At 36.6% G+C, this 10,751-nt stretch overlaps 1 long non-coding RNA gene across 1 annotated transcript; it reads right to left on the reverse strand.

Moving 5' to 3' along the window:
- Window positions 1-8,842: 8,842 nt before the first annotated feature.
- Window positions 8,843-10,751, reverse strand: LOC146748006 (uncharacterized). The gene is made up of 2 exons (XR_014928910.1): window positions 10,469-10,751; window positions 8,843-9,067 (listed from the first exon to the last, which is right to left on the reverse strand). It is a non-coding gene; the product is annotated as an uncharacterized LOC146748006 (long non-coding RNA).

The raw sequence follows: 10,751 nt of genomic DNA on the forward strand, positions 1-10,751 counted from the left end.
TTTGTTGGTGTGTTGGAAAATGTGCAGTAACACTGGCGAAGCTTATTATTTCTTTTGGTTTCACAGATGTACCACTCACACCTGCCTCATTTGTATTTGTGTCAGAATCAGTATCAATTACAGTTTCTGTTAGTTCACAAGTAACAGTTGTTCTAGTACCGGTACATCCATTTTCAATATCATCATTGTCATCAACACCATCATTGTCATCAATTCCATCAACTCCATCATTGTCATCAACTCCATCATTGTCATCAACTCCATCATTATCATCAACACTATCATTGTTAATGAAATCATTTAATATCACTGAAGGGGGGATTGGTGATGTTAACATTATATACACAGTTTTACATGAAGATTTGATTGACCATACCCCCTGTGCACTGTACGTGAATATGTTGGAACTTATACGCTTGGAGACAATACGGTCACCTCTTTGCTTGTAGTCTACATAAATAAATTTATCTGTATAACCAAGCTGATCAAGCAAAACATCAGAAATTTCTTGAGTAACTTTGATTTCATCCCATGATTGCTCAAAACAAAAATCAGCTGACAAAACAGGTCTTCCTGACCATGAGGATTTATTCTTATTCAAAACTTCTCTTATAAGAGGTAACACACTTATTTTTAAGTTTAGTTTTTTCCTTTTCTTAGTGGGTCCAACATTCCCTTGAAAACTTCTCCGACATGCCCTTCTACTTGATGATACTGTTGGTGCCACTTGCCTACTGAAGACATTCTGTACTGCACGCTGTATATCTGGGCTTCTTAAATTCTGTATGACAGTTTCCTGACTAGCCATTTCTAGAATGAGACACATCAATGAATTAACGAACATACAGATTTAACCTAAGCTACAGTCATTTGCACACCTCTTGAAACAGCTGACTCTTTATGCAAGTTGTTTGATAAGATGATGATGAGCATATTTTTAAACTTAACTTTTTCTATTTAGTCATCCATGCAGAATCTTGAGTTCATGGGCATGTCCCATGGTTGCCATGTTACAAGTTTGCAACAGAAAGGAGGTTGATTTTAAACTAGGTGTCTGTGAGCTTGTTTGTATCAGATTTTGAATATAAGTTAAATATAACATGCTTGTATGTTGTTCCAAAAAATATATAAAGGCATGGTACAGACACCGTCATCGTTCCCCGTGGACAGAAAATTATGCAGACACGATCTGGATTAACAGTAATCTGGTGGCGGCAACGCACATACATCAAAGCGAGTAAACACCGTGCAGCGTCCATCTCTCATGGACTAACTATGCCTACTTTAGGTAATTTTTTTATTATCCAAGAAACGTCCCTAGCCCGAGACATAGCGAAACACGCAAATGCTTAGAAATATAATCTTGGGCGAGTTGGTTTGATGCGGGTTGGCATTGGTGCGAGTTAGCATTGGTGCGAGTTGGTCTGGTGCGAGTTGGTTTTGGTGCGAGTTGGATCGAAATCTGCATGGTTTGTTTAACTCTCGGTCAACTGTGTGCCACGCTTGTTTGACAATATCGCCGATTGTCATCATTGTAGACCCAATTATTTTCATGCCATGAGCTGAAATCGCGAGTATGTATCTGTCCCATCAAAAGCTATATGACAATTGTAATCATTAAAGAACTGGAAATTCGTTAAAAACTTACTTTGTTTGTCAAACAGGCAGTATACAATTCGGCCACAATCCAAAAACATGCGCCAAACGACACAGGAAAACATATAACAGCGCCCTCGTACGTTCGTTCTGGTGCGATTGCCGTCCCGGAAGTAAGAATATCATATCCTCGGGGGCGGAGCTACGTCACAAGACGTTCCACGTTGCTAAGATGCGCACCACTGTACATGCATTTCTATGGGCTCTTTTCGCGCTGCTGTGGAATGCCGGTCGAGCCGGTGAAAATTCGAGAAAACAACACAAACTCAACTTTGAAGTAATCCTGAACAACTAAATTTAGATATGTTACACACGTAGGGCTAATCGTGTTATACTGTTCAGGGGAGTCTCAACCATCATCCAAAAGTATCGTTTTCTGCGAGTTTTTGGCCTTTGTTTTAACCGCCAGGGTTACCAAGCGGTGAAAATGCCCGGATGTCCGCCCCCGAGGATAGTCTAGTTGACTGGTTCCCGCCTCAAGTGTCATAGCGTACCAAGCCACAAGAGGCCGGTAACTAGTAACGAATGCGGCATTCTGATTGGTCCATCACTTTCTCGTTGCTTGTTCACCTTACGTCAGCGCTTACGCTCGTGGCCGTTCAGGGGTTTCCTTTTACTTTCGAAAGTTGGGCGAATAAAAAAACTGTTTCTTTTGCTATAAGTGTGCACAGAAATAGCGAGGAATGTCAGAAACATCTCAAATATGTAAGTCTAAGCAGGCAGGATGTATGAGCATGGCTTAATTGTAGTATTACAGACACGTTATTACGCAGAACGTAACTTGGAATGTTTTCAATTTACGTCACTCAGTCACGTGCCTTCCGGCCTGAAAACCGAACAATACGGCGTCCTACCTGCCATTCGCAAAGGACGCCGGGAATAAGGGAAATAGTCTAGTCACAGTCCCTCTGTCAGGAACAGTGGCCTAGTATATACATGCATACGTATTCAATACAGTTTGATCTACCCGATTGCTTAAAACCGTACTCACACTGCACAGATCACACAGTGCAATTAAATAAAAAGGAAAACTGTAATGACCATAAGCAATCTACGAGTAGTCTCAATATAGTAGGACGGGTAGGAGCACAGTCACTTGTAGCCCTGCGTACAGTGCTGTGTGTACGGGGACGCGTTCGGTTGATCATAGAGGTAGAAAAGAGATCTCTTTTCTACCTCCATGGGTTGATAGATGTCCCCACCACAGCCCTGCGAACTTCCATAGACAAAGTCCGGGACTTTGAAAAATGTAACTTTTTTAATGAAATAATATGCCCAGGTACCAAAAATGATGATCGATTACCAGATATATCCAGAACTCCCAGTTCAATTGTGGATGAAATGGCTACTTTGCCCTAAAAACAAACGCATTCTCTCGCGTGAATGAAATTAAAAATGGCGGCGTTTAGTGGATAATTCCTCCGGTACCTACGCGTTTACAATTTGTCCGTCTTCACTAGTCGTTTGTTTAAAGACATTTCAGTTTCAGATAACTTTATAATGGTTGTTACGGATAACTATCGTCATTTCAACCGTTTTCGGCTGGGAAATTACTTATTTTTAACTTACGCACCAATTACTAGTACGGTGCGCAGGGCTGTGGTGGGGACATCTATCAACCGAACGCGTCCCCGTACACACAGCACTGTACGCAGGGCTAAGTCACTTGTTATCTATAACAATTATTTTATCAACAATCGGAGGTCCGTACCTCCTCCACGACACATATAAATAGTCTATTTATATACGAACGAACTTCCGATTGTTAATAAAAGACTTGTTATAGGTAACAAGTGTCTGTGGATGGGAGTGACCTCTTCGGTATAAAGGCTGAGTCCGGGGGCTGAGTGTAAACTGGTAGTACATTTGGCAACATTGCAAACTTCTGACCAATCGCAGGTCCACTCTTGTTATCGGCAAACACGGGAAGTCGCAGTTATGAGCACATCATACGCCCCCGTTATTTTCAATGGCAATGTCAACAAAACAACAACGCAAGCTAATGTATATAATTCTTTATTAATAATAATAAATCAATAATTCATTTCAGCTGTTTGAAAAAACTGTAGTTGTTGGAATATCTTTCAATTTCGAAACCAGAATACATCTGGACATGGACATTTATAAATATTTATGAAACATTTATCATTAGGTGAAGGTCCTTGCGTCTCACGGGAAGATGTTTTCATTGGTCGTAGAAACCATTTGGTGACGCCCATTACCTATGAATTTGTCATTGACCGATTTACTTTCAAATTATTTAAAACGCTCGCTTGAAATTACAGGATAAAGGATACTAAAAGCAAAAGTTGAAAAGAAATTATTTTTTGTTTTTATTCTTCCTAATGGTCACGTGCAGCACATACGGTAAATTGGGTAGGAGGTGTTCTATGTTCCCAAAGGTGTTTAACTATAACCTTATAATCTACTGTATAATCTATTTAGCGGATGCGAAAAGTCTTGTGAAACACCCTCTAACCTGTGAATTTGGCAGGGAAATATAAGGTAGGTTATATCACAACCCAGACCTCGTGGGGTGACTGAGGTTACCCACAGTAGCATGTCCCAGTTTTGTAACGTCTATTATAAGCCGGTAATTTTGAATTTTGAACAAACTCGCTCGTTTTCCTACACAAAGCAATGACTAACCCGAGTGATTGCAGTTAAATAAAGCATGAACATTTCTTTCTGATTGGCCAGAGCATACATTTTAATGTCCTTTATGTACACATATACATGTGTTCGAGTGTATGAAATTAAAATTAATCTCAAATACGTCTGATATGTATCAGTAGGATTTAAATGCGGGCTAGAACACTGTCTAGAACCATCGCGAATAGTTGCCGGGTAGTAGGATTTTGTATAAATTACGTGAGTGTTACTACGTCGGTGATATCTTATATTTTCACCGGGGTTGGTGAGGGTCTTAATATCTACCCAGGGATTTAATATGGGTATTTGCACAGCATGGTGTAGGACAGTGCCAAAGAATCAACATATGTTCATATTAATTTTCACCAAGAATTACATAGTGCCCTAAAAATTAAGTATATCTATTCATGACATGCGAAGGTAAAAAACTACTGTTGATTCGAACGTTTTATTGAATTGTTGAATGAGTAATACATTCAAAATCGTGAAATAATAATTTGTTTAGAACAACCTAACCGGATTACATTAACGGAAGTGTAGCACGTATTGTAAGCATTTGTGACCTCGGTTGTGTCTTGTTTTGAACATTTCAATAATCTATAAAACAAAGAAACAATAGTACTACATTATCCACTGCATCTATATTCGCATATTACTGATGTAACACAAACAGAAAACCTTTAGTTTTTTGGAAATTTTATTAAATATAATATCTAAAATTATTCCTTTAGCATATTTTTGACAGGCACTTTTAAGTTCCCGGCTGTTACCCTTCTGTCAAGTTTAGGCTAAACGGTGTACTTACGCGTATTTGCATGATGCAGCAATTTCCTTTTTTATTTTTTTTTAAATTCTTTCGACATCTCAAATGCCCACTGTACATGTCGAGTTATGTTTACAACCTATTACGCATATACGTGGGTTGTTTGAATTAGTGTAACAATAAACTAACTTTTCATCCAAAAATATGTTCTGCAAAAATAACGTTCCCATTATATGATAAATTAAACTCTCCTATTTTCATCAAGCTAACCGTTGGGGCTTTTCGAGACGCATAGATGTTATACCTTTCTCACACAATAGTCATACAAACGGCTAGTGGCCTATATATAATCCAGAATTAACCCTTAATCATTTTGCTTACTGACTACACAAACAAATGTTTTTACTTATCCCACAAAACTTACTGGGCATTTTTGTTTCAGTTTCCGTTCTTCTGAATGTTGTTCCGCCCATAGCAGACAACCAACAAAAAGTAGACGATGATAAGTGTCGCATACGACTTATTTACTACTTCCGTGTCACTGAGAATGTTCTAGAACCGTACTGTGTCTGGGTGGAATATTCTAGATTTTTTTTTAGAAACTGGTTGAATAGGTAATAGAACACTGTAGGAGGCAATATAAGGTAATGGAACATTCTAGAAATTTGTAGTAAGTTCCAGACTCATTATGTATGCTGATGTAATGGTCTATTTATAGACAGTGGGGTATATATAGGGGAGTTGTTCAGCACTGAGTTCAGATCGGAGATCTCGTTGAATTGTATTGGAGTTTAAGTATCTAGTCATTGGAGTAGTGGAGTTTTACCGCGTTATTGTACTTGATGTTTGCAGAGTATAATAATACCAATACCAGTTGAAACCTCATCTGTTGGATCCGTGTTCGTATTTTATCATCGCCGTCAGGGAAGTCTTTGTGTTACTGTTGCCATTTTGGTATTTGAACCATCACACCTGTACTATACCAATTACGGTAATATTACGTTGCGTGTGACAATAAGTTCAGCGGGTAATTTCTGCAAATATGTTGCGGGTGCGTGCATTTGCAGACGCGAAGTTAGTGGATAGTGTTTCATGGTTTTCTCCCCGGGGTTGTCTTTCCATTGTAGTTTAGCTACAAATCGACCGTCTTTCCGGGTTAAATTATGATTTGTATAATGTTGATACGGTTCATCGTGGGTGGGTTAGCATCGTGAGCTGAAGTCGTTTTGTGTATCCCGACATTTTCCAAATCCCAGTAAGATGTTATGTTCTTGTCTAGCTGTTCATTGGTAGATTTCATCGTTGTGAGATGCAAAGATTTTATGCGAGTTCTTCGTTGTTTACCAGTGTGTATATGTTCCAAAAGTAAATAGCAGAGAGGACTCAACTGCTACAGTCCCATTGCCATAGATAATTTTATTATTATTATTATTTTGTTTCCTTCATATTCACCAAAATGTACTTCAATAGTATGTAATATTTTTGCATATTAAAGGTCATCGATGTAAACTAGGCCAGTTAATATGTATGAATAATTATGATGACATACTCATTTCAGAACCCATCTCATAGCTAAGACTGGCATAATGGTCTATCACATTTTTGGTTATTGCGACGTAACGCAAGGTCAAAAATAGGTCAAACTATATATTTTTGATCTCTTCTCGATGAGCAAATTGATATGCATCTTAAAAGGATTGTACCATATTTGAATTTTGACCCAAAAATGTTTTTTTTTGGCAAAAAATGGTTTTTAATTTTGGCATCGTCCCTGACGTGAAACTATATAAAGACGTGATTTAGCATAGATGCCTGCTTGTAACAAAAAATGCCGGAAAAAATTGTTTTGAGCACTTTTCTACCTTCTGCTGACTGTCTGTAGCTATTTCTCGGACATGCAGTGACCGATTTATTCCGAACTTAGTAAAAAGTCACAAGTCCGACAATTTTGGCCGGTTATTTTGGACACAAAAATGTGTTACTATAATTGATTGCAACTAGTTCTCTGAAACGACTGGAACAATTTCATTAAAAATGGTTACTATGACACGTTATTGTTTTTTAGTAATAAATCGTTGAATCATATCACTTAAATGTGTTCACAACCGGTTCTTCGAAATGATTGGGTCAATATCAATAAAACTTGCTATGGTGACATTATAGGTATATGTTTACATGTCTGTATACCGTGACTTGTCCATGGTATATTTTACTTGTCCCACATTTCAGTAAACTTTTCACTTTTATTGATTACGCAATCATGGGAAACTAAAAAGAGTGTGCACTAATACAATCTGGTAAAATCTGATGTATTGTACGGTGTGTATCTTACAATACAATAACAAACAAAATAATTGAATTAAAAAATAAAATAAAATAAAATAAAATAAAATAAAATAAAATAAAATAAATACTATTTGAGTATTCAAATTCGCCTTTGGCGGAAATAAGAAAAATAAAAAAAAAATGCAATGTCGAGAATTGACAAGTCTTCAACTATGACATCAAAGACAACCTATGGATTTTAATTAATCAATTGAATAATTGCTATAGAAATTAGGTAATTTAAATTCCCTACTTATAAGATTATCACAGATACGTACCACGTCATTGACGCTGTTCTTGAAATATTCATGCATAAATACATACAGGGTAACGACAAAGACTTCTTTTGTGTGCTTTGCTTAACAGAGTCAAATGGCCAAGGGTGGGGTTTAAACCTATAGCAACAGTCAAAATCGTAAAACCTCTTACATAAGCTGTTTGGACTTTGATAGAAAATACACAAATTAAGCGATTACTTCATCCGTATAAGCAAATTGTAAAATCTCCAATAGTCTCTTTTGCAATCATGTAAATTAAGTTTGGCCATTAGGTGTCATACAGGAGAATCCATCTGTGCTACCAAAAACCTTATCCTGTTTCTTGTGACACAAGTTTTTCATTGTTTGCCTTGTGTTCACAATTATTAAAACCTTACTGTTGTGGGTATATATCAATGTTAGAATAGGATTTCAATATAGATGACAAGAACAAATATTAAATGAAAAGGATAAAAAGCCATTTATTGAAAAAAAACTCATACAGAATATCATTATTGTATTTAAAACAATACTTCAATGTCACATTTTATGAAGCAATAAAACAATCAAAGAAAGCTTAGAAAGAACTCCTGTGTGCTGAGAGTATTGGAGACACATTAAAAATTAATTCAAAATTACTTGTACTTGAGATATTGTTGGAAAAGCTGAAAACTAATTATGCAAATCAGTTAACTATTATGAACAGATTTGAGTGTAAAACTAAATAAGGTCTGTGTAATGTAATATCTATGTACCAAGTTTTATTGAAGGTTCATTGAAATGTGAGCTAAAAATTAATCAATTATTCAAATTAGGTAATTAATATGAACTGATATTACCCTAAGATGATCAGTGTCCTATGACATTTTATGTACCAAGTTTTGATGAAATGTGATGATAAAAACTTGTGATATCAGTGGAAAAGCCAAAAAATGATTAATCATTATGCAAATTAGGTAATTAATATGCATGGGATTTTTACCCAAAACTAATAAAATCTGGGCATTAGTTTAGAACATCTATGTGCCAAGTTTCATCGAAATCCAATGAGTGGATCTTTAGATATCAGTGGAAAAATCATTGAACAGCTAAAAATCAGCTAATTATCATGCACATATACACATGCAGTTCATACATTTTGACACATATGCTTATTATATACCTAAAGCCAATAATGGCCATAAAGTAAGCCACATTTTCACCCAGTTTATGTTCAAAAATAATCATCAGTAACAAATCTGAAGTAACAAATATTAAGATTTCTCAATCATTCAACCCAAAGTAGTCTGACTTTTATTTATAGTGTAATTCCATTAATCTGAACTATCTTCAGCATTCATCGTTCTTTTTAGGTCTCAAGATATCTTTTCCTCTACTGCAATGCCTCAATTAAGCTGCTGCAACCATACCATTACTTAAAACAAAAAAAGACACATTATTTTCTTTATACATTGAACATGAAAGTGAGAGCAACTTGGTGCACTTGTACTGTAATTTAATGAAAAGATTTTCAATGCACAAAATATCTGAAAGAGGACTACACAAAGTGCCTACATATTTGCTGTTTAAGTATTTTAAATATTTATAAAATACATGGCGTACTGCCTATCACTGTAGTTTTGTAATCATGTACAATGGAATACTGTTATTTTTCAATTTATGTTTGCCTTAAGCTTAACCAGCATTCAGATGACTTGGTTTTTATTTTATCAACAACTGTTACACTGCTTCACCATACCATGATATACAACTATGGGAGAACATCTATGTACCCTGTATGTCTTGTCAAATTCAAGATTTTACCCTCGCCCTCTATCAGAAGTTGCAGTGTAATTGACAACATAACTGATAAATGTGTTATATCAATATCACAGCTACATGTAATCCACATCAAACACTCTAATGGTTATTTGTACATGTATAAGGAAAGTGCTTGTAATGAAATAAAAAACTCAACCAGAGGATAAACAACTAAAAGGGTGACAAATACACCAATCATAGCGTTATCACGACTGAATACACATTATACGAGTAATGATTGCAATTTGATATACATAGAACTTGCCTAATGGGTTTGTGCCCCTGAAATGGGTCTTGTTTTTGGGATTTTATGTATTTTGATTTTGCCACTATCCAGGTATAAAAATGTGTTCACACTTTTGAGCACTCAGGGGCACCTCCCCACCCAGCTATAGGGTAACAGGGGCTCACTATGTAAATTAGAAGCTACACTAAATAAACAATACATTTCACTCAAAAAATAATGAAAAAACATTTGATATACCGGTATGGATATGCACATACCGATAGACCAGTCACAGGTGCTCGGAACGTTTCTTGGATAATAAGAAATGACTTAAAGTAGGGTTGGCATAGTTAATCAGTCGCCGGTACATTCACCTACCACTCATATAATACTAGTAACAGTCGATCGATTGTTTCTACCGATATCATGATTGAGTTGTGTGAAGCGGATAGAAATCCAATTTTGAAAATCGTGTTATTTTCGGACCATTTCGGTGTCATGATGTGAACGCTTTCCTACCATGTGTTATCATATGAGTGGTAGGCGAATGTACCGGCGACTGATTAACTATGCCGACCCTACTTTTGGTCATTTTTTATTATCCAAGAAACGTTCCGAGCGCCTGTGAGACCAGTACGAGTACTTTGTTCTGCCCCATTGTACTAGACGTCCTCAGCAACCATCCACACGAATAAATCACCAGGTCTCTGAGGTATACACAGTGTCGGTAAATTTATAGAGCAGAATGAATAAAACGTTCGTGCTGGACAAGTTCCTTTTTACGTGTACCTTATTGTCGTTATAGAAATCCACAAACGAAAATGGCTACCACTTGAGACGACGCCTCCACAGGCGTGAATAGGTTAATGCACGCGATTTTTTTAACACACACACGAAAAAAAATCTCTCAAATAGCGCCCCCACAGGCGTAAAAAGGTTAACGCACGCGTTTTTTTGCACACACACACGAATAAAAAATCTATTCAAAACAGCGCCCCCACAGGCGTAAATAAGTTAATGCACGCGTTTTTTTCTTTTTACACACACGAAATTTTCATTCGACCTCACACAC

Source organism: Saccoglossus kowalevskii, chromosome 3 (assembly GCF_978046115.1).
Source record: "Saccoglossus kowalevskii chromosome 3, keSacKowa6.1, whole genome shotgun sequence".
Taxonomy (NCBI): Eukaryota; Metazoa; Hemichordata; class Enteropneusta; family Harrimaniidae; genus Saccoglossus; species Saccoglossus kowalevskii.